General features: G+C 40.6%; 1 long non-coding RNA gene and 1 pseudogene across 2 annotated transcripts; one reads left to right on the forward strand and one right to left on the reverse strand.

Annotated features, from left to right (window-relative positions):
• The first annotated feature begins 347 nt into the window (after positions 1-347).
• On the forward strand, positions 348-23,130 carry LOC311303321 (annotated as a pseudogene). Its single transcript, XR_014630325.1, has 12 exons — positions 348-439; positions 552-782; positions 885-907; positions 989-1,107; positions 1,477-2,022; positions 9,939-10,477; positions 12,520-12,963; positions 20,792-20,887; positions 21,000-21,230; positions 21,348-21,370; positions 21,452-21,570; positions 22,200-23,130. The product of XR_014630325.1 is annotated as an uncharacterized misc_RNA (transcript).
• LOC311303476 lies at positions 2,386-3,743 on the reverse strand. Its single transcript, XR_014629760.1, has 2 exons — positions 3,710-3,743; positions 2,386-3,628 (listed from the first exon to the last, which is right to left on the reverse strand). It is a non-coding gene; the product is annotated as an uncharacterized lncRNA (long non-coding RNA).
• Positions 23,131-24,689: the final 1,559 nt, after the last annotated feature.

Consider the following 24,689-nt stretch of genomic DNA (forward strand, 5'->3'; position numbering starts at 1 on the left):
TAATATGTGATTAATAACAAGACACACCAAAAAAGTGATTGATACTAACATACTTTCTCTTTCTGTATTTGTATTTGCACAACCACAAATTTACAACTGCATAGATATAATAATTAAAATTAAAATTAAAAAACATTTTTTTTGGTAAAAACATGATTTATTGACGTTCATCCTTTCCAAATAATATATAATTAAAAAATATATCTCCTGCAATGTTCAGACACAAATGCTTCCTGAGAATGACCCATTCAACATATAAATAATATAACTATAAAAACATCCAAACAATGTTTAAACCTCTTAGAGCTGCATAAGTTTCACAGATTTTCATCTTAACCTGTAGGAGGAATTTAATACAGCACTGACGTCCTTACAAGACAAGCTCAAACATGGAGAAGAAATGAAGAAAAAGTGTGATGAAACAATTGAACACATCAAGGTGAGGATATAAAGAGTTTAATACTCAACATTCACACACAGAGTTTATTATTGACATTAGTGGAGTGTGTGTTCATACAGCGCTGACTGAAGTGAATGTGATTTGATTTCAGTCTCAAGCTGAGCACACAGAGCGTCAGATTAAAGAAGAGTTTGAGAAGCTTCATCAGTTTCTCAGAGACGAAGAAGAAGCTACAATCACTGCACTGAGAGAGGAAGAGGAGCAGAAGAAGCAGAGGATGAAGGAGAAGCTGGAGGAGATGAACACACACATCTCAGCTCTTTCACACACAATCAGAGACATGGAGGAGATGATAAAAGACAATGACGTCTCGTTTCTAAAGGTGACACATCTTTGTACATAAAACAACTTGTATAGAGAGACTCATTGACACTGAGAGTGTTTGATAAGATATTAAAATGTTTTCAAACTCTATATTTTCCAGAACTATAAAGTCACGATGGAAAGGTGAGTGAGCTGCTCGTATCTCTTCTCTCAGTGGATCTGAACTCAAATTCACTGCAGTTCTGACTCCTGAATGTTCCTCAGAGTCCAGATCTCACAGCCGGATCCACGGATGAGTTCTGGAGCTTTGATTCATGTGTCGCGTTATCTGGGTAACCTGCCGTTCAGAGTCTGGGAGAAGATGCTGGAAACTGTCCAACACAGTGAGTCTCAGCAGATTTGACACCAGTGCAGAAGATAGTTCACATATAAACACACACAACATCAACATTTGATAGAAATATATTTAATAATTTCAAGTGAATCTGAACTGTATTTCAGAAAATCATCAGATCATACAGCGAACTCATAATGAAAAGTTTATTCCTCATGATCTATGTTTATGTATTACGATACAATAGTGTTTATTGAATACTGATATTAAACCTGAAGCCTCAATCCATTCTGACAGTAACTGAGAGACCATTGTTATCATTTATGATTTCTTTCAACAAAGTCTTTATTTGTGTTTCACATTTACATTTCTAATACATCATATTTCATCCTGTAATCTGATGTTATTCTCTCTGCAGCTCCGTTGACTCTGGATCCAAACACAGCACATCCTCTTCTCACACTCTCTGCTGATCTGACCAGTGTGTCGTACAGCGATGATGACAATAAAACACTTCCTGATAATCCAGAGAGGTTTGACGGGTGTACATGTGTCCTGGGATCTGAGGGCTTTAACTCAGGAACACACTGCTGGGATGTGGAGGTTGGAGACAGTACATCCTGGAGTCTTGGAATAACAACAGCATCAAACCAAAGGAAGGGACGCGTTTTCTTTAAGTCTAATGTCTGGCGTGTGGATCACTGGAACAGCAAATACAGCTCAGAATCCCCAGAGCAACGCTTCACTGTCTTTCCTGTTGAACAGAAGCTTCAGCGTGTGAGAGTTCAGCTGGACTATGACAGAGGAACAGTGTCATTCTCTGATCCTGTAACTAACACACGTTTACTCACATTCACATCCACCTTCAACGACACAGTCTTTCCATTCTTATTTAATCACTGCACAACTTCTCCTCTGAGGATCTTACCAGTTAAACTGTTAATAACAGCAGAAAATCACAGTTAAATCTGATTATGCTTCTAGATTAATTCAGTTGTGCAAATCATACTTCGATAACAAATCTGTAAGGGTCTCATTGATCCATCACACTTAAATGTAGGGTAGAGTGGGGGAAAACGCCCCCCTGGGGTAAAACGCCCCCCACCTGTTTTTCCCAAAATAATCACTAAAAGTAGTCAAGATACATTTTTACTGTTGCTATGTGTGGCGGGGCGGTGTAATTTTTGAAACACCAGAGCAAGTTTTTATTCCCTAATAAAGAAAGTCCGACTACGCCACCCTAGGGATTAGCCCCAGGGAAAATACTCAAACAATGAGCAAAGCACACAGGTTCGGTTCCCTCATAGAATTAGGCAAGAGACGTGAGTAATACAAAAATACAAATGTTTATTAATAGAAAGATACTTTTAAAATATTGGACACTGAAACCCACTTTAAACTAAACAATAAGAAAAATATACAGAAACAAAAACTAAATACCGGCAGGCCTGAGGCTCCCAACGGCAGGAAGCAACGTGGAATTTGATTTTACAGAGCACACTTCCACACACACACGCACACACACCTGTGTCACTTAATCACACAATCACACACTCAACAGTGTACACTGCACACGATAAAGGACCACCACCAGGAGGAGGAAGAGCAATCCACCCGTGGGACCCCAGCGCCTGCAAAATAAAAATAAGAAACTATAACAATGTTCATAAAAATTACCAGATGGACATCAAGAAAGCAAATCCTCACAACAATAAATGTCAATGACAAAAATAAAGAGAAAAACCATTCAAGCGCAGAAAAGTCAATTAGTTGGTCACCTGATTAATACAAGACAATTTTAGCTCAGTAGAGGTTCACACACACAAATAGAATTGTACTTATAGGTAGTTGATCACATGAACCAAGCAATTAACTGGTTTGATTAAATATTACACGCAGTTAAATGGCTTTACAATAATAAAGATGAAATGAAAATAAAATAAAAATCAAGTTAACTAAAACTATACTTCCAAAAGATTTGAAGTAAGTTAACAGAAAACAACCAAAAAGAGGTTTCAAATCAAACAAAACACAGAGGGCAGCTAGCTCCCCTACAAGTGGAAGGAACCAACTAGTCCCCCACACAATCCAGGAATATAAAACGGGTCAAATATAACGCCACTTATGTACACGATAAGAACCAAACAAGCAGTCCCCTTCTCTTTAGTGATGATCGCGTCAGCGCGGCCGTATTAACCGCATCACTTTAATAGTGAGAAGACAGTAGCAACAATCACGGCATAGAACGAGAGGGAGAATCCTATAACAAACAAACGGAGATGTTACCAATCATAATACTATCCCCACTCCCAGTCATAGTAACATATAAACACTTACCATCAGGAGATCACGCTAGATAGCACGCTTAATAGACAAGGATTGGTCAGTCATGCGCACCGGTTACGCAATGGAATACAGGGAATCACGCCTATTTGATATCCGAAAAGAATGTTAACCCCACACAGCCATTTCAGCACCATAGCACAAGCTCTTAACAATAAACATTACCTGTGAGGTGAACAGTCATCGGACCCACTAAGCAGCACAAAGGGCACCGCACCAAAGCTGCACTAATTGATAAAAATGATTTTAAAAGTTATACATAGGAAAATTCCACAAAATGATCACCCATTAAAACACAGCTCGCTTACCTACAACCACCGTCGACACTAGCAAAACAAACGGGGAAATCGGACGTGACGCATCCCAGGTAACAGCCAATCAGACTTAAATGCAAGGTACTACTCGCTGATAGGATGACGCTGCTGTCAATCACCTGATACCGTTACATATGCACTACGTTGATAACGGGGATATACAAATCTCTACGGAGAAGCTGACACCAGCGACACATTTGAAGAGAAGAGGATTACATGGTAAATGCTATAATTTTCAGATATTAGTAAATAAGTGTTTAAGAGAATATTGTTCTGCAGGATATCGCAGTGATGTATGATAAATGAATAGTGAAGTCTGTAGTTTGAGATCATATATTATTTATAAGGAATATAATTATATTTTAAAAATTAAACATTTTTTTAAAAACTCATAGCTTGTGGGGTAAAACGCCCCCTACGCTGAGGGGTAAAACGCCCCCCTGGGAGCATAGTTTCTCTATCATAATTACTATAATAAAATATTTCTGTCTATCAAATCCTTTGTTTTACACTTAATGCAGTATAACTAGGTGGTAAAATCTAAATATTTGAACAAAACATGAAAAAATTACCTCAAGTGAGCATTAACTAGCTAGCTTGCTAGCAAAGTTAGCTCACTGATGGAAGGTAGTTAAATTTGGCTATTTTGGACATTGCTGAAATAAATATTAATATATATACATGTTGATACATTACTTGCCTTTTACCTTTAGAGATTAAAAACTATTGTCTGTTAATTTTGCTGTTGATCTATGAAGCAAACTGGTTGGTAAGAAAGGGGGCATTTTACCCCACCTTGGAGGGCGTTTTACCCCACCGCTGGGGCAAAACGCCCCCTTTGTACAAAAATATTTTCAGTGAAAATACTAATTAATTATGAAGGCTGAGCAATTTTAATATTTGGTGAATAACTCCTGCCATAGTCACTCAAAACCGGGATGGCAATTCTAGTCACATTTATGTTTTGTTTCACTGTAATGTCACATTTTCCTTAAGGGGGGCGTTTTCCCCCACTCTACCCTAATTTAGAGCCAACTTAACCCTTGTGTGTCCTTAAGGACATTTTTGTCTTTAAAAGGACATTTTTGTTAATGAGGAAAAGTCTTTTTTTATTATTTTTTTATTATTATTATTTCACTCTCATCTTTTTCTTTCATGAATCAATTTTACACTAGTAACACAAAATATTTACAATCAGGACCTTAAGGACAAAAATATCCCAACTGAAAACTACATTTATTTATTTTTATCACAGGTCCATTTAACAAACAAACATTTAACATTTTTATTCTTTTGTTAAAGATACAAAATTTTAATTTGGACTTTTTCACAAGATGGCGCCATTTTCTCAGGTTTGGCCTATAAAGCAAATACTCGCTTTATTCATGTTTTCTTCTTCTGCATATTTGCGCATCAACTGGATAAATGATGCAGCTATAATTCGTGTGGATGTCAGTGTGGTTTGTATGCATTTACTAGAAAAATGGTGTGTGTGTGTGTGTGTGTGTAATATTTGATAGAGAAAGTTTCTACTGTACTGCAAATCACAAATCCCAGTTTACACCAGTGCTGGCTTTCATGGGGAAAGTTTAGTACTGAACCCAAACTAAATCTCACTGAAACACAACTTGTTTAGATTCATGGCTTTTATTTGGTAGCAGTTTTAAGTTTAACATGTTTTATTAAATATACATTTTATATATTAAAAAAATAATAAATACATTTAAACTTGTAACTTTTTCTTTTTTCACTTTTGTAACTTTTTTCAACAATAATCTTCCAAGAGTCTTCTTCTTCTTGAGGGTCTTCAGAATTTAATCTGTGCTCTGAAACTTAAAATGTTTGAGTTTATTTTTTGACACAGACATTTTTGTCCTCTAAAAACCTTACAGTAACTTTATAATTGACACATAAGAGTTACAAATCTGATTTCTGTATTTAAAAGTTGTTATTATTATTATTATTATTATTATTATAAATTTGATAATAACGTACAATACAATATGTTTACAATATGTAAGACAACATAAAGTGTTGACACATTTTAGTCATAGACCCTTTTCAGATTTCCGGGTTTCTCAGAAGCAGAAGTCGTCATATTCGGGGAAACTTCTATAGCGGTGAATGAGAAATGAAAATGATGCACTTCAATGGATAATAAAGGGGTCCTTGATTATGATTTCACGTTTCTAACTTTAGTTAGTGTGTAATATTGCTGTTTGATCATAAACAATATCTGCAATGTTACGACGCTCAAAGTTCAAAGCAAAAGGAGATATTTCCTTTTATAGAAATCACTTTTTAAGGACTACAACACACGGCAATGACACTGTTGTCTTTTTAGATCTGCTTTACAGCAGAATTGATTTCTGTTTGATCATTGATCATTATTTTCCTGTTTATCACTGTAAAACTGATTTGAAATGATCTGTATTGTATAAAGCGTGATATAAATAAAGGTTATTTGAAGTCGCAATGAAAAGGAAATAGTGACAGATCTTTTCTTACATATTGTGACGCACATCCAAGTGTATCAGATTATCAGAAATGTAGGGCAGGTTCATCAGTTGATGACTGGATGTTGAGATGTGGATTTTGCACGCAAAAATGAATGCGAGTTTGCAGTCGATTGTAGAGTTTAAGGAGAATATATGATTGGATTAAATATTACTGTAATGATTCATGTCTGTGTTTCTCTGTCTTTATGTTGATTAGTCTCCCCAGGTGTTTCTTATTTACCACGCCCCCTTGTTATCTTGTTTAGCTTATTTGCATTTGTATTTAAACCTCTGTGCTTCAGTTGTTGTTTCCCGGTTGTTGTAACTGTTTCCATGTTTCTGTCCTGAGTCCTGAGTTCTGTGTTCCATAGTTTGCCCTGGATTTCCTGTTTGTTTCATTAAATTAGTGCTTGCGTATGGATTCTCTCTCTGCTTCGTCCTTGCCTCATCGTAACAGTTACAAGGATGAAATAATAAATAAAAAAAATCGTTGGAAATAAGATCTGCACTTTTTCAAAATAAATTGAATTTCATTCCAAATTCTTGGAAAGTTCACTTTCATTTTTTACTTTTATATGCATTTATTACAATAATCTCGTGTCAATTTAATTTTACAGAACTAAAAGTAAAATACAGTCGTTAATCAACTTGTGAGAAAATAAATCAACACATGAAGGGAAACTCATTAAACCATCTGATATGACCATCAGTAAAATAGATGTGAAATAGTTTTGAGAAATCACACCAGTCTCTAGACCAGCGCTGCCAACTTCTGAGTTCAGCTTGGAGTGAGAATTATAGTATTAACACAAATTTCACAAACAGATTTGATTCGATAAGCTTGCGGTTTGATTTCGATCTTGATTTCGATTAGATTCAATGTTGATTCATTTTGAAATACTGTATATCAGGTACAGTGTGTTATATTGTTTCTCAAGGAAAAACATCTCTCTAAACTAATGCTGTGAACAATAGCCTACAGGGAACCATGTCAGCCGTACATTATTATAAACACAGTTTGCACAGTATGTAATTTTGGCCATATTCAAATAACTCAGGCGTAGTGTGGAATCATGGGAGTTGTCGTCTTCACCTCCACTGCCGATGGGAATCAATCCAACGGGACTCAAATCATGTTCATGGATGAGGAAATGAAATATAGTTTTATAACCATTACGTTTGATCACATGATTTTATTTTATTCTAACAAATTAGCCGCAAGTAACGTGATGTTTATTGCTAAATCACTACATAACTTTATTTGTCGAAATAAATAGTGGGGTAACACAGCAGTTTTACATGTTAAAAATAATAACAATAATAATACAGTAATATACACTCACCTAAAGGATTAGTGTTGGGTATAGTTACTTTGGAAAGTAGTTAATTAGGTTACAACGTTACCATCAATTAAAAGTAATCAGTTATGTTACAGCGTTATCTATTCATAAAAGTAACGTGTTAGAGTACTCATGCGTTACCAAAAATTAAAAGCCGTTTGCAGCGGCTCACACATGCTGCCGCTTAATTGACATACACAGCCCCCGGCCCCTTTAAATGCACCTAGAAGTCGTGACTCCTGACAATGAATAACGTCAGTCATCCGACTAAATTAACACTGCAGGATAACAATAACAGGAAAGACAGTCAGCAATAGGCTATTTCACATGGCGTTTTATTTATTTATTATCACAGAACATATTAATCAAAATTCGCACCTACCCAGCCCGGGTAGCCTAGGCTACTGTATATGAGCACATACAAGATAACTCCTGATTTTTTCTTTAACTCTAATGCAGTTATCAAAGTGCATCAAGTGTGCTTACTTGTAAACACAACCTGAGGTAAACAGGCTTGCAGATTTAAATCCATTTAGAAATGAACAACCAGTCAACGATCTAACAGAAATTAACAGCTGCCTGTCAAACAAAAATGATTACAAACCGAATTAAATAATCCAAACGCTGTCCTCTCTGCCATCTTGCCGGGAGTTCGAAAAAAAAAACCACTCACACACACACACACACACAGGGTCAGGCGCAGGGCACAGACGTATCACAGCCATTGACTTTACGATCACAGCGCTTCGGCTCCGCTGATACATCCGCAGGTGGCACAGTAGACCTAGGCCTACTGTCTGACAAAAAGCAGGCTGCAGTCGGAATTTTCCTTTCCTTAAAATAACGGATTACTTTTTTTTTTAAATAACGAAGTTACTGATTACTTAACGCACGAAACTAACGCGTTAAGTTACACATTTCACGAAAAAGGTAATTAAGAGTACTCTAACGCGTTACTTTGTAACGCGTTACCCACAACACTGTAAAGGATTATTAGGAACACCTGTTCAATTTCTCATTAATGCAATTATCTAATCAACCAATCACATGGCAGTTGCTTCAATGCATTTAGGGGTGTGGTCCTGGTCAAGACAATCTCCTGAACTCCAAACTGAATGTCAGAATGGGAAAGAAAGGTGATTTAAGCAATTTTGAGCGTGGCATGGTTGTTGGTGCTAGACGGGCCGGTCTGAGTATTTCACAATCTGCTCAGTTACTGGGATTTTCACGCACAACCATTTCTAGGGTTTACAAAGAATGGTGTGAAAAGGGAAAAACATCCAGTATGCGGCAGTCCTGTGGGCGAAAATGCCTTGTTGATGCTAGAGGTCAGAGGAGAATGGGCCGACTGATTCAAGCTGATAAAAGAGCAACTTTGACTGAAATGACCACTCGTTACAACCGAGGTATGCAGCAAAGCATTTGTGAAGCCACAACACGCACAACCTTGAGGCGGATGGGCTACAACAACAGAAGACCCCACCGGGTACCACTCATCTCCACTACAAATAGGAAAAAGAGGCTACAATTTGCACGAGCTCACCAAAATTGGACAGTTGAAGTCTGGAAAAATGTTGCCTGGTCTGATGAGTCTCGATTTCTGTTGAGACATTCAGATGGTAGAGTCAGAATTTGGCGTAAACAGAATGAGAACATGGATCCATCATGCCTTGTTACCACTGTGCAGGCTGGTGGTGGTAGTGTAATGGTGTGGGGGATGTTTTCTTGGCACACTTTAGGCCCCTTAGTGCCAATTGGGCATCATTTAAATGCCACGGCTTACCTGAGCATTGTTTCTGACCATGTCCATCCCTTTATGACCACCATGTACCCATCCTCTGATGGCTACTTCCAGCAGGATAATGCACCATGTCACAAAGCTCAAATAATTTCTAATTGGTTTATTGAACATGACAATGAGTTCACTGTACTAAAATGGCCCTCACAGTCACCAGATCTCAACCCAATAGAGCATCTTTGGGATGTGGTGGAACGGGAGCTTCGTGCCCTGGATGTGCATCCCACAAATCTCCATCAACTGCAAGATGCTATCCTATCAATATGGGCCAACATTTCTAAAGAATGCTTTCAGCACCTTGTTGAATCAATGCCACGTAGAATTAAGGCAGTTCTGAAGGTGAAAGGGGGTCAAACACAGTATTAGTATGGTGTTCCTAATAATCAATTAGGTGAGTGTAATATACAGTACTTCATAGCGTAAATTCATTACTATTCATTCAGATTATCTTTACTTGATTATTACTTGTTTTGTAAATATATACATGCATGTTACTTGCGGTAAATGAAGAAAACAAGAAAACAAGACTTTCAAAATCTCATTCCACTGCTATGCCGATGACATACAGCTCTATGTACATGCCACAGCTGAAACCACACCCTCACAGTCATCCCCATCAAAACTCAGCACCTGTCTGGAGGAGATAAAGGTATGGATGGAGCACAACTTCCTTCAACTAAATAGCTCCAAAACCGAAGCTATCCTGGTTGGCACTCCTCACCAGATCAAATCATCATCCATAACCAGCATCACCTTTTCTGGCACCAACATTCCCCTCTCATCAACTGTCACTAATATTGGTGTAAAAATGGACTCCCAACTCACTTTTGAAGCTCATATAAATCACCTATGCAAGACCTCTTTCTACCACCTCCGTAACATCTCCAAACTCCGCCCCATTCTCACCCTCTCAGATGCCGAAAAGCTGGTTCATGCCTTTGTCTCCTCCAGACTGGACTACTGCAACGCACTTCTCATTGGGATTCCTAAAAAGAGTCTGCAGAGGCTTCAGTACATCCAAAACTCTGCAGCTAGGATCCTGATGAGAGTGCAGAAACATGAGCACATTACCCCCATTCTTCACTCACTCCACTGGCTTCCCATCTCCACCAGGATTGAGTTCAAGGTTTCCCTCCTCACACATCAATGCATCCATGGACATGCTTCAAATTCACATGCAGGGTTTACACATCTGTGGCCAGGATTTGAAATTTGGTCTTCTGGCTCTATATCATATCACCCCGATGATATTGGCACATGATTTGTCATTTGCATACGTCATGTTAATCGCAACTCCGTTCTTTTTCCATGAGCTGCAATATAGGTTTAAATTTAGTGAAGGCAAGCTCTTCTTCGGCAATGGTGTGTATGCGGTGTTAAATTTGACGTATAATTAGCTCTGCCAGTAGAGCACAACGACCAGCAGCATCCTGCCAATTAAAAGCCTTAATAATCGAACCTGATGAACCTGATTTGTTTGCCACACACTTGTCCCTGCATTTTTTGCTTGGCACTTGGGCCTTGGCACTCTATTGCTATTAATATGCTGTATTAATCTTAGTTAATAAAAATACAGCTGTTCATTGTTTGTCACTTGGGACACAGCTAAGATGTGTCTTGTTTTTGTTTAAAAAAGCAGCCATATCTGTCGGTTTCATTCCTTCCCTCAGTTCCCTGTTGATGATGAAGTTCGACGGAAATGGATTCGGGCTATCCGGTGGGATGTTACTGATCTTGTGATAATCTTTTCTCCTTCTCATGTCACCAATCACTAATGCGCCATTGTGTGTGTGTGACGCTCCAAATGTTAATTTTATTTTCTTTAGCCTTTTTGCCTTTGATTTATGTATTATGAAGTAGCTCCCCCTCTTTGTTTTTGTTTTGTTGGTGTTGTTGTTTTCTGCTTGGTTAATACTTTTTTGTATATTGACAACATTTATGTATACGCATATATATATTTTCCCCTACGAGAGTTTTGTATGGTGCTTTTTTTTATTTTTTTTTATTAAAAATAAATAAATTCACTAACGCGCCAGTTCAAGTTCAACTTTATTAAGATCCTTTGCGGGTAATTTGTATGCAGCGTAGTAGAAATATAAAATATATACCACAATATAAAACAAAATAAATAAGAACACACAACAGTAGGCTACATATACATTTAAAATACTAATATATACCATTCTGAGTATTTTACAATCTGATTGCACAAGGGACAAAATAATATTTGTATCAATTGTTTTTCTTCTTTTGTAGTCTAGCAAGAGCAGAATAGAGAACTTTGAGTGCAAAAAAAGGTCACTACCTAAGAGCATGATTAAGGACATAACTGTTGAATAAAACTGACAGACTTCTTTTTTTGGTATTCACACCAAAACGCAGTTTATTGTCAATAATATTCCTAAATATTTATAACTTTCCACACACTCCACCTTCTCACCTTTAATGAACGTATACTGGGAAGAATGGGCTTCAGTTCTGAAATCAATAGTCATATCTTTGGTCTTAGATACATTCAGCTGCAGACAAGCATCACCACACCATTTTACAAAGTCATCAACAACTGGACCATGCCAATTTTTTTTTTTTTTTTCAAGTTGTAAAGACTCTGATCCATTTTCTCTTGCCCGGGTATGTTTTTCTGATATGTTGATGCTTGACAGGAACTTCCACAACGATTACATATTTCCGGTTATTGTGAGAAAGGTCTATAGGTTGACAGACAAGACATAGCAGGATACTTTCGATATGAAACAAAGTCTCAGCCTTCAAATTTTGTATGTTTTATTACGAAAAAAAAGCATATTGTGCATGCAATTGTGTACAAATCAATTATTAATTAACCTTTAATAATAATGTACCAGCTGGCAGAGTTCACTGTGCAGTTTACCACATTAGATTTTTCTCCATGAGAAAAAATTACATATTTATCCAAATGAATAGATATCGAAATCCAAAGCGGCTTTACAGAGATAAAAATCCAGTCCAGTCTGTCTTCAGAAACTCCACCCTCAGTCATTATTTCTGCCTTTCAGTTTTACTGAAAGCTAAAACGAGTCAGTGTCGTGAAGAACAGAGGAGGGTACTTTATATTATAGCATTTTTGTTTATTTCTGAATGAAACCAGATGAGATTTTGATTGTAATGGTTAATTAAACCAAAGTTCAGAAAGTGAAAGTAAATTGTAGATCATTGGATCTTTTACAAGTCGAGGAAATGGATTCAAAATCTGTGGAAGAGCTTTCTTGTCCTGTTTGCTGTGACATCTTCAAGACTCCTGTTATTCTGTCCTGAAGTCACAGTTTTTGTAAAGAGTGTCTACAACAGTTCTGGAAAACTAAGAAAACTCAGGAGTGTCCTCTCTGCAGGGGAAGATCCTCTAAAGGTAATCCTCCAGTTAATCTTGCGTTAAAAAACGTGTGTGATTCATTGATAAAGGAGAGAAATGAGAAACCTTCATCAGGATCTGAGGAGATCTGCAGTTTACACAGTGAGAAACTCAAACTCTTCTGTCTGGAGGACAAACAGCCTGTGTGTTTCGTGTGCAGAGACTCAGAGAAACACACCAATCACACATTCAGACCCATCAGTGAAGTGGTTTCATCTTACAAGGTAAGACAAATATCTCTAATTTCATATGCTGAATACAGTGCTAAACAGAGAGTATTGTTTGTGTTTACAATAGACCAGAATTTGTTTTTACTCAGACTAAATCTCTGTAACGACAAACTGATAGGAAACAAGTGCGAGTGCACAATAAGTTTATTTCGTAATAAACACTCAAGGTTGATGACAGATAACGTATTCTTCTTGACGCGATCGTCAGAGACACAGCAAACGGGAGATCGCCAGGAACACAGCAAACAGGAGATCGCAAGGAACACAGCAAACAGGAGAGCGTGACACAGGGGCTGAGACAGGCGATCCTCAGTGAGAGTGCTGGTGAAGAATCCGTGGTGAGATCGGCGGTGAAGAATCCGTGGTGAGATCGGCGACGAATAATCCAGTCCGGTACAGTGCAGTGCAGGCAAAACACGAGGGAACAAGACAGGAGCAGGCACGCAGACGGGGAATCATCAAACAACGATCTGACAAACATGAGACGAAAGACAGGGCATTAAATAGGCTGTGATAATAACAATCAGCTGTCGCTGATCAGGATGATAGGGAGATCAGTGACAACGCCCACATGAAACAATGAATGAACTAAGACACACCCACACCCTACACACACACACACACGTAAACACACAGACTAGAATGAGACAGCGGATCTACCAACCGTGACAGTACCCTCCCCCCTAGGAACGCCTCCTGGCGTTCCCAGACAACCCTACCTGTCGATTGAAATCATCGATGAGGGAGTGATCCAGGATGTCTCGAGCAGGTACCCAACTCCTCTCCTCCGGACCGTAACCCTCCCAGTCCACCAAGTACTGGAACCCAATGAATTTGGGGGCAAGCTTATTAGACACGGAGCGGAGAGGAATGTTCTTAGTAGAAAGCCACACTTTTTGACCAGCGACGTATACGGGTGGCCTAGACCGGTGGCGATCGGCTTTAGCCTTAGTGCGCGCCCCCACCTGGAGCAGAGTCTCACGGGCTCTAGTCCATGTGCGGTGACACCTCTGGACGTAGGCGTGAGCGGAGGGGACCGCGACTTCGGGTTCCAGACTCGGAAAGATAGGTGGCTGGTATCCTAAGCTACATTTAAACGGAGAGAGGCCCGTGGATGACACTGGCAACGAGTTATGTGCATACTCAACCATAGAGAGTTGTTGACTCCAGGACGAAGGATTCTTATAGACCAAACATCGCAACATTCTCTCCAGGTCTTGGTTGGCTCGCTCAGATTGACCATTGCTCTGGGGATGATAACCCGAAGACAGACTGACTGTGGCCCCTAATAATCTACAAAACTATCGCCAGAATTTGGACACAAACTGGGAACCTCTGTCAGAAACCACGTCCATCTGGAGGCCATGTAACCGAAAGACGTGATCAATGACCGTGACCGCTGTCTCCTTGGCTGAGGGTAGTTTGGGCAAGGGAATGAAATGTGCCGCCTTCGAGAACCGGTCCACTACGGTTAAAACAACCGTCATGCCATTAGAGGGCGGGAGGGCGGTGACAAAATCTAGCGCAATGTGGGACCAGGGTCTAGAAGGGACAGACAGCGGTCGAAGTAACCCATCAGGAGGTCGGTTAGACGTCTTAGCAGTGGCACAAACTGAGCAAGCCAAAACAAAATCGTGAATGTCACGAGCCATTGATGGCCACCAGAATCGTTGCTTTATTAAGTAGCTAGTGCGACTTACTCCTGGATGACAAGCCACGTTGGAGCAATGACCCCATCGAATAACGTAGGACCGTGACTCCTCCGGCACAAACAAACGATTCGGTGGGCAACCGGGCGGAGGCGTTACCCCTTCTAAGGCCGTCTTGACCTTTGACTCGACCTTCCATACGAGTGTGGAGATAACTACTTTCTCGGGTAAAATACACTCGGGAGTAACCGGGCGTTCGGATGGATCAAAAATACGAGATAATGAATCGGGTTTGATGTTCTTGGAACCCGGGCGGTACGAGAGAGTAAAATCAAAACGTCCGAAAAAAAGTGCCCACCGAGCCTGTCTGGAGTTGAGTCTTTTGGCAGATCTAATATATTCCAGGTTCTTGTGATTAGGGCTGTCGCGGTGAAGGATTTTCCCTTGCAGTAATTTTGAGTGGTTCAATAGCGCGATATGCGGTTTTACCGCATTTATTAATTTATTTTGATTTATTTATATTTATTTGTTGCTATAAGTGTCACGATGTGGTCAGCATGCACAAAAACGAGTACATTTTCAGTAGCCTAACCAATAAACCGAAACTAAACAGCGTCTCTCCGCATTGAAAGCCTGTCACTCAGCGCGCAGTTGTTAGGGCAACGGACTGTCTTTGAGTGAGTCATTAAACCATTAATTTAACAACACGTTCAAAAACGCTGATTGATTCATTAAAAGATAGTAGCCTAATGAAACAAGGTAAATTATTTTTAACTTTGAGCTCCACTTTTCAAGGCTCAGCTGACCAGCAATGCGTCGCATGGGTAAAGGCCATTGCACACTGAGTCCGAAATTCGCATCCGAAATTTTCGCACGTTAAAAAAAAAATTCGACCTCACGTTATGTCAATCATGCTTGCACACTGTCTACGAAACTTTCGTCCGTAAAAAAAAAAATTCGGATTGAGTTCGATTTTCTGCGTTTTTCGCATCCACAGCCAGTGTTTTGTGAGGTTTTTTGAAAATTCAGAGCCACCGTACAAGCGAACGACAAAATCCAGAATGACGTCTGACAAGTTGATACACTTCGTCTCGCAGCACAAGTACTGTATGAAAAACAAAATGCGGATTACAAAGACACTGAATAAAATATAACCTGTATACAGCTGTTCTGTCTGCCCAGCGCTTCTGCCGGCCGCGTGTGTGTGTGTGTGTCCGTCCGTAGACATACTGACAGTTTCTGTTCAGGATCGATTGGTTCACGGAAATTGGTGGTCTTATTTTTAATATGTGGCTCCAGTATCGCTAGCAAAGCATCAAACTGTTCCACTGACATTCTGAGGTAAATTTTGAATCGTTTGGGATAATTTCGCATCTCCTTGATGAGGTGAAACTCTCCTTCCTCTCGGCGCAATCTCAGGATTGGATGGACCCAATATTTCCTCTTTCTTTTTCTCTTTTTAAGAAGAAAGAGGGCAACAAATTCATCCTCACTGCTTGACGAATCCATTTAGTATTTTTTGCGTTTTTTTCCGCAAAGGTTTAATAAATACGCATCGGACTCAGTGTGCAAGGTTTCTGTGCGTGACGAATTTTACTGCTGACGAACACGAAAAAACGCATACGAAAATTTCGGACTCAGTGTGCAATGGCCTTAACGCTGAAGCTTCACTTAATAGAGACAAATGGCATTGATTCAATGCGTGACTCACTGAGTTTTGTTTCCCGCGACCGCGAGTTCCTCGTGCTGTGGATGCAGACCAGCGCTGCCTGTCGCTGATGCCATTCATGGTAAATACCCTTTATTTTAAACGTTAAAAGGATGACAGGACAAATATTTACCTTTCCTTGGACACGGCAACCTTTTCACGAATATGACTTGACCTCAAAGACAGACGCAGGTAATCGCACGCGCTCAGTCGATCTCTCTCATTCACTGTCTGTTTAGGCTTAAGTGCAACTCCACGAAGCCTCTGTACAAATCACCATAATAAAACCATGATCACCACGTCTTATTATCATTAACTTATTTAACATTCAATACACATGAACGAAGTTCAAAACAAGAAGGGTATTGCCTTATGAAAAAAGAAAACGCGAATATCGCGGTTGCTGCGGTTATTTGAATTCCTCTGCGGTTGGCTTGTCAGAAGCGCGGTACTGCGATATTGCGGTTATCGCGACAGCCCTACTTGTGATCGGTCCAAACGATAAAAGGTACCCCCGACCCTTCTAACCAATGACGCCACTCCTCCAACGCTAACTTGACGGCCAACAACTCCCTGTTACCAATGTCATAGTTACGTTCGGCAGGTGATAAACGATGGGAGAAAAACGTGCAAGGATGCATCTTGTCATCTTAGGACGCGCGCTGGGATAGAACTGCTCCTACCCCCACCTCTGATGCGTCGACCTCCACCACGAACTGACGTGTGGAATCAGGGGCGACAAGGATGGGAGCCGAAACGAAGCGACTCTTGAGGTTGGAGAACACAGCCTCGGCTGTGTCCGACCACCTGAACGTCGTTCTGGGGGAGGTCAAGGCAGTCAGAGGTGCGGCTAGCTGGCTGAAATTGCGAATGAAACGCTGATAGAAATTGGCAAACCCCAGAAACCGCTGTAGGGCCTTACGGGAATCTGGACTTGGCCAATCCATCACAGCCTTAACCTTGTCAGGATCCATGCGCATTCCCTCAGAAGAGACGATGTATCCTAAAAAAGAGACAGACTGTGCATGATATTCGCATTTCTCCGCCTTGACAAAAAGCCCATTCTCTAGCAGCCTCTGAAGCACTCGTCTGACGTGCTGAACGTGTTCCTGGAGAGACGAAGAAAAAATCAATATGTCATCCAGGTAGACATATATGAACTGATCAACCATGTCTCTCAACACGTCATTGACGAGTGCCTGAAAAACCGCTGGGGAGTTGGAAAGCCCAAAAGGCATAACCAAATATTCAAAGTGCCCCCTGGGGGTATTAAATGCGGTTTTCCATTCATCCCCCTTCCTGATGCGAACCAAATGATAGGCATTACGTAAATCCAATTTTGTGAAAATGGATGCTCCCTGCAACCTCTTGAAAGCTGAAGACATCAACGGCAAAGGATAGGTGTTCTTTACCGTGATGTTGTTCAGCTCCCGGTAATCAATACAAGGTCGCAGAGAACCATCCTTCTTACCCACAAAAAAGAATCCCGCCCCCGCGGGAGAAGAGGGAGGTCGAATGAATCCGGCTGCTAAAGAATCAGAAATATATTTCTCCATGGCCTCTCTCTCAGGTACCGAAAGAGGCTAAGGTTTGCCTTTAGACGGAGACTTACCTGGCACTAAATCTATTGCACAGTCATAGGGACGATAGCCTGAGACTTACTGAACACTTCCTTCAGGTCCAGATACTCCGCAGGCACGTTTGATACATCAGCCGCCTTCTCCTGTAACACAGAAACAGACACAGACGGACAGGCAGAAACAAGACAAGACTCGTGACAGGACACGCTCCACATGGAAATAGTGTTGGAGCCCCAATCCACATGAGGATTGTGTTTGACGAGCCAAGGGTGACCCAACACCACCGGGGCGACAGGGGAGTCCATAAGGAGGAAGGGAATAGTCTCAACGTGGGTGCCAGAGGTGATGAGGGTTATGGGACCAGTGGAGAGAGAGATGTTGGGGAGCTGTTGGCCATTTAGAGCACTGACCGAGATCTGATGAGGAAGAGACGAGATGGGAAGGTGAAGTTTGTGTGCTAAGTGAATGTCCATGAAATTCCCCTCGGCCCCGGAGTCCACAAGTGCCTGGCAGGTGTGCGTGCTGTTGGCCCATCTCAGCCTAACCGGAAGGAGAGTGGATGGTGAGGACTTCCCGGTGGAGATCCCACCCGATAGTAGCCTCAACTTTACTACCGGGCTTGCTCTTTTACCGGGCACGAGTGTAAGAAGTGTCCGCGGCCGCCGCAGTAAAGGCAGAGTCCTTGGGACCTCCGCCTTTCTCTCTCCTCCCGGGTAAGCCGGGCTCTCCCTACCTGCATGGGCTCGGGATCGTTGGTGGGTCCGACCGTGCTTTCCTCCAGGCTGCCCCTCGGCCCAACACTGCCATGGATGCGGATGGGATGGAGGTGTTGGTCCAGCAGGTTGATGCGGGCATCCACCCGCAGAGCCAGGTCGATGAGCCCGTTAGAGATGCGCGGATGGGCTATTATTTCATCCGCAACCGCATCACAAAACTCAACATCCGTCCGCCATCCATCCGCACCAACGTTTTTGACCAATTTTCAAAACCGCACCCGCCCGCCATCCGCTGATTGTGTATACATAATATTTTTCATTTGTTTGGTTCAACCGCCCGCCACCCGCCCGAATTTAATTAAAATATTATTTTTCGTCACGTCATCCGCCCGATCCGCGGTTTATCCGCGGAGTCCGCGGCTGTAACCGCCAACCGCGCATCTCTAGAGCCCGTTGAGCCGAGGAGGCAGGTCCAGCAGGTAGATCTCGCGTTGCACACGGTCGGACAGCCCATGCAGGAACATATCCCACTGTGCCTCCTCGTTCCACTTGCACTCCGCCGCCAGGGTCCGAAACTCAATCGAGTAATCCGCCACCGAAGAGCTTCCCTGTTTCAGGTCGGCTAATTTTCTGGCCGCCTCCCGGCCGGCCACCGCACAGTCGAAGACCCTCCTCATCTCCGTGGAGAGTGCGTGGAACGAGGCGCAGCATAGGTCTTGGTTCTCCCACACCGCTGTTCCCCACAACGCTGCTCTGCCCTTCAGCAACGTAAGGACGAAAGCCACCTTGGAATTCTCAGTCTCAAACGTCTTCGGCTGTAGAGCAAAATGCATAGAACACTTTGTGAGAAACGCTCTGCAAAAGTTCGGCTCACCAGCATAACTTTCAGGAACAGGTAGTCGTGGTTCTGGACGATCTCTGACGTCTTGCACGACGGGGGGAACAGGCGGTGTGGGCGGCACAGTGGGAGGGCTCAGCAGTTGGATTTGCTGAGTGAGCCCGGACACCTGTGTCACGAGCGCTTGAACTGCGCGTGCGGTGTTAGAGATACTCTCCTGTTGCTGATCCATCCTGGCGATACTGTGGTCCACAAAATCCTTGAAGGACTCCGCGCTCGCTGCTTCCATGCTGGGTCAGATCGTTCTGTAACGACAAACTGATAGGAAACAAGTGCGAGTGCACAATAAGTTTATTTCGTAATAAACACTCAAGGTTGATGACAGATAACGTATTCTTCTTGACGCGATCGTCAGAGACACAGCAAACGGGAGATCGCCAGGAACACAGCAAACAGGAGAGCGTGACACAGGGGCTGAGACAGGCGATCCTCAGTGAGAGTGCTGGTGAAGAATCCGTGGTGAGATCGGCGGTGAAGAATCCGTGGTGAGATCGGCGATGAATAATCCAGTCCGGTACAGTGCAGTGCAGGCAAAACACGAGGGAACAAGACAGGAGCAGGCACGCAGACGGGGAATCATCAAACAACGATCTGACAAACATGAGATGAAAGACAGGGCATTAAATAGGCTGTGATAATAACAATCAGCTGTCGCTGATCAGGATGATAGGGAGATCAGTGACAACGCTCACATGAAACAATGAATGAACTAAGACACACCCACACCCTACACACACACACGTAAACACACAGACTAGAATGAGACAGCGGATCTACCAACCGTGACAATCTCTGACTTTCTACTGATATAAAATTCTACACAAAACTTCAACCTTCTGATGTTCAAATCTTCTTGAATGTAACAGCATTGGCACAAAACATAGAAAATAGAAATGTCATGTTTTATTAATATTTTTTCATTAATAATATGCGATTTATTACAAGACACACCAAAAAGTGATTAATACTAGCATTATTTCACCCTCAGTATTTGTATTTGCACAACCACTAATTTATAAATGCATGGATATAATAATTAAGAATTGGCCATTGCAAAAAACATATTTGTTTAATGAAAACAATGATTTCTTGATGTTCATCCTTTCCAAATTAAATAATTAAAAAATATATCTCCTGCCATTTTCAGACACAAATGCTTCCATGAGAATGACCCATTCAACATATAATATAACAATAAAAACATCCAAACATACAATGTTTAAACCTCTTAGAGCTGCATAAGTTTCACAGATTTTCATCTTAACCTGTAGGAGGAATTTAATACAGCACTGACGTCCTTACAAAACAAGCTCAAACATGGAGAAGAAATGAAGAAAAAGTGTGATAAAACAATTAAACACATCAAGATGAGGATATAAAGAGTTCAATACTCAACATTCACACACAGAGTTTATTATTGACATTAGTGGAGTGTGTGTTCATACAGCGCTGACTGAAGTGAATGTGATTTGATTTCAGTCTCAAGCTGAGCACACAGAGCGTCAGATTAAAGAAGAGTTTGAGAAGCTTCATCAGTTTCTCAGAGACGAAGAAGAAGCTACAATCACTGCACTGAGAGAGGAAGAGGAGCAGAAGAAGCAGAGGATGAAGGAGAAGCTGGAGGAGATGAACACACACATCTCAGCTCTTTCACACACAATCAGAGACATGGAGGAGATGATGAAAGACAATGACGTCTCGTTTCTAAAGGTGACAAATCAATCTGGCTTCATTCTTTGTGCATAAAACAACTTGTATAGAGAGACTCATTGACACTGAGAGTGTTTGATAAGATATTAAAATGTTTTCAAACTCTATATTTTCCAGAACTTTAAGGCCTCAATGGAAAGGTGAGTGAGCTGCTCGTATCTCTTCTCTCAGTGGATCTGAACTCAAATTCACTGCAGTTCTGACTCCTGAATGTTCCTCAGAGTCCAGATCTCACAGCCGGATCCACGGATGAGTTCTGGAGCTTTGATTCATGTGTCGCGTTATCTGGGTAACCTGCCGGTCAGAGTCTGGAAGAAGATGCTGGAAACTGTCCAACACAGTGAGTCTCAGCAGATTTGATGTTTTATATTGATTATCTTTGAACTGATTATGTAATTGGCATGATACATTTCCCTGACATAATAAATTGTAAACATTTGATTTTATTCTAACTGACTCTGACATTATTTTCTCAAAATAGTCAAACATTCGCTCACATTTAATGATGCACAGATATCATTAAAACCTTTTCATTTATGGAGTCAGATGAAATAACGAGAAAATACATATGAGAAAATGTATTTCATTCAATCAAAATACGTTGCCATGAGAAAAGACAGAGACCTTCAGCCGCTGATTGGATGCCTCCATCGGGCCGATTGAGTGCGGGCTTACAATAATCACTTGAATTTCTAAGTGAATCTGAACTGTATTTCAGAAAATCATCAGATCATACAGCGAACTCATAATGAAAAGTCTATTCCTCATGGTTTATGTTTATGTATTAGGATACAATAGTGTTGATTGAATACTGATATTAAACATAAAGCCTCAATCCATTCTGACAGTAACTGAGAGACCATTGTTATGAGTTATGATCTCTTTCAACAAAATCTTTATATGTGTTTTACATTTACATTTCTAATACATAATATTTCATCCTGTAATCTGATGTTATTCTCTTTACAGCTCCGTTGACTCTGGATCCAAACACAGCAGGTCCTTCTCTCACACTCTCTGCTGATCTGACCAGTGTGTCGTACAGTGTTGGAGATAAAACACTTCCTGATAATCCAGAGAGGTTTAACTGGTTTCCATGTGTCCTGGGATCTGAGGGCTTTAACTCAGGAACACACTGCTGGGATGTGGAGGTTGGAGACAATACATACTGGAATCTTGGAATAACCACAGCATCAAACCAAAGGAAGGGAAAGGATTTCTTTGACTCTAATGTCTGGTGTGTGCGATACATGGACAGCGAATACATGTCAGAATCACCAGAGAAACCCGCCACTTCCTTAACTGTTGAACAGAAGCTTCAGCGTGTGAGAGTTCAGCTGGACTATGACAGAGGAACAGTGTCATTCTCTGATCCTGTAACTAACACACGTTTACTCACATTCACATCCACCTTCAACGACACAGTCTTTCCATTCTTATGTAATTTCTGCACAACTTCTCCTCTGAGGATCTTACCAGTTAAACTCTTTATTACAGCAGAAAATCACAGTTAAATCTGCTTCTGCTTCTAGATTAATTCAGTTTTGCAAATTATGCTTCAATAACAACACTGTAATAAAAGCATCTTATTCATCAATCACACTTAAATGTAAAATAACACAAAATATTTACACTCAGGACCTTAAGGACAAAAAATATCCCCATTGAAAACTACATTTCTTATTTTTAATCCCAGGGCCATTTAACAAACAAACATTTTACATTTTTATTCTGTTGGTAAAGATGCAAAATTTAAATTTGGACTTTTTCACAAGATGGCGGCATTTTCTCAGGTTTGGCCTATAAAGCAAATACTCGCTTTATTCATGTTTTCTTCTTCTGCGTATTTGCGTATCAATTGTATAAATGTTGCAGTTATAATTCATGTGGATGTCAGTGTGGTTTGTATGCATGTACTTGAAAAATGGTCTGTCTGTGTGTGTGTGTGTGTGTGTGTGTGTGTGTGTGTGTGTGTGTGTGTGTGTGTGTGTGTGTGTTGCAAGGAAAGATTCCTTGAGTTCTGGAGCTTATAATGCACTAACAAACACACATCCATTTCCTGACTTATATTCAAGAACACATTCCAATAGGTTCCCACGATGGATGGGCAGAAAAGGAAGGAAGAATGTTAACATGAATGCACACTTGTGGTAAAACACAATTCCCATGAGTTAATACAATGTAGTATTGAAAGTACATTGTTTTATGATTTATGCCTGTCACAATTTTTACATTGTTACATGATTTGTTAGTCACATGGTTTTACTTCCTCTGGGAAAACCCTAGCACACAGGAACTGATGTAACCAACGTTCCTATATGAGTGCTTTTTGTATAAATCTATATGATTTTGATGTCGTTGCAGCCCTGAACAGAATATAGTTCATCTTCAGTATACTTTTTACTAGAATCCTTTGACTGATATTGCTCTGCTGTATTTCTTAACTTGACAAACTCGGACGAGAACAAGTTAACCATATATACCGCTTGAACAGCATATAAGGTAATTAGCCTTTGTAAATCCTTTTTCAGGACTGCCCTGAAAAGGATAGAGCTGAAAGTATTATAATCTGTAACCTTTTGTTTTGTTTGATACAAACCTTTTATTGTTTTATTGTATAACCAGTATTTTAATCTTTTGTATAAATACATTTTATTTTTTAAAGACAAGAAGGCCTACTGTTTCTTCATACTTCAGCTCATAGAAGGCAATTCTATAAATATATTACCAGAGCATTGTAAGTGTAGCTTATACTACAACTATTCTTCAAAGAATCCTTGGACAAGATTCTGCTGGAGGTAAGGATAAATTTTGATCCATATGCATAACTTATTGATTTGTCATTTGCATACGTCATGTTAATCGCAACTCCATTCTTTTTCCATGAGCTGCAACATAGGTTTAAATGTAGTGAAGACAAGCTCTTCTTCGGCAATGGTGTGTATGCGGTGTTAAATTTGACGTATAATTAGCTCTGCCAGTAGAGCACAACGACCAGCAGCATCCTGCTGATTAAAAGCCTTAATAATCGAACCTGATTTGTTTGCCAACCACTTGTCCCTGCATTTTTTGCTTGGCACTTGGGCCTTGGCACACTATTGCTATTAATATGCTGTATTAATTTTAGTTAATAAAAATACAGCTGTTACTGGTCTTGTGACGATCTTTTCTCTTTCTCATGTCACCATTCACTAACGCGCCATTGTGTGTGTGTGACGCTCCAAATGTTAATTTTATTTTCTTTAGCCTTTTTGCCTTTGATTTATGTATTATGAAGTAGCTCCCCCTCTTTGGTTTTGTTTTGTTTTTGTTGTTGTTTTCTGCTTGGTTAATACTTTTTTGTATATTGACAACATTTGTATCCCTACACATATATATTTCCTTTCCCCTACGAGAGTTTTGTATGTTGCTTTTTTTTATTTTTTATAAATAAATTCACTAACGCGCCAGTTCAAGTTC

The sequence above is a fragment of the Rutilus rutilus genome (genome assembly GCF_951802725.1).
Source record: "Rutilus rutilus genome assembly, chromosome: 14".
Taxonomy (NCBI): domain Eukaryota; kingdom Metazoa; phylum Chordata; class Actinopteri; order Cypriniformes; family Leuciscidae; genus Rutilus; species Rutilus rutilus.